Genomic DNA, 1,228 nt, shown 5'->3' with positions numbered 1-1,228 from the left:
ACATGATCTTCTTCAGGTACTCTTAGCACACGCAGAGCTGCCTTCACAGACTTGACCCACTCCTCTACCGTAATGTCTCCTGATCTAGTTGGGAAGCCACCAAACTCCGCGACCTTCCGCTCCCGCGGGACATAAATAGTAGGAGGTTTCTTAGCTTCTGCTGTCTGTGATCTATTACTGCCTTGGCCAGTGATAAGGCTTCTCTCTGTTCAGTTCTAGTTTGTTGTAATGCCTCCACTTGGTGTGATAATTTGCGCTGAAGTTCAGCAAACTGGGTTCGCAGTTCTTCAATTCCAGCCATGGTAGAGTGCTCAACCAGGCCTGGACAGTGCTACTAGAACTCAACCAGTAAACCAGTGGGGTGGACCCTGTGGATAGGATCCTGTTCGTGAGGCCAATTATGTAAGCGTGGGAATGGTCCCGCTATTCTGGGGAACTTTCCTGGCTTCTGCACTAACACTGCTGAAGTGGACTAGCGAAAGGATCTGAGTCCTTGTTCCTACTTCCTTTACCCAGAGGCCTCTCTGCCCTCGAGGGATCCCATTCCACTCTCCTGTCTGGCAGAGTCCTCGTAACCCCAACAAGGCTGGGTCCAGGATTCCTGGGGGGCTCAACCCCCAACCCTGCTCTGGTCACCCAGGACAGGGACTAGGGTGTCCCCACTCCGGGGTACTCTCTTTGTACTGAGCACCTCCCTGACCCACTGATCACATCATACAATTGAAAGCAAATACAAGTTATTTCATTAACAATTAATTTTAAAAAATGAATAAGGAAAAATGGGAAAGGTTAAAGGAAAACACATCACCCTGCTCTGTGGCACAGAACATTTACAAACAGTCACTCTCGAATGTCAGGGCACTTCACAGCATGTTCCTTGTAGGTCCCAGGCTCCTTCTCAGGCCCTGGCTGTGCTGCAGGGACGCTGTGGGTCGGACACTTGCTCTGGCGGTGGCCACACACTCTCTCAGGCTCTGGGTGGCAGGACCCTTCTCCCCACTGGCACCCCCACTCTGTCAGGGTTACCATCCCCCACCAAACCTGGCCTGCAGAGCCCCTTGGCTGAGGCGTCTCCCTGTGCTGGGCCCACTGCCCAGGGTCCCCCTCACTCTCCCCACCTGCTCACCGCACCCGGCTCCGGACTGCTCCAGCCCCAGCTCCAGCTCCACACTGCCTCAGCACGGCTGCTGCTGCTGCTCTGCCTTCAGCTCTTTGGGCTGCTTCTCTG

This window comes from Chelonoidis abingdonii, chromosome 4 (assembly GCF_003597395.2).
Source record: "Chelonoidis abingdonii isolate Lonesome George chromosome 4, CheloAbing_2.0, whole genome shotgun sequence".
NCBI classification, from domain to species: Eukaryota; Metazoa; Chordata; order Testudines; family Testudinidae; genus Chelonoidis; species Chelonoidis abingdonii.
Note: the sequence above shows the minus strand (reverse complement) of the source record.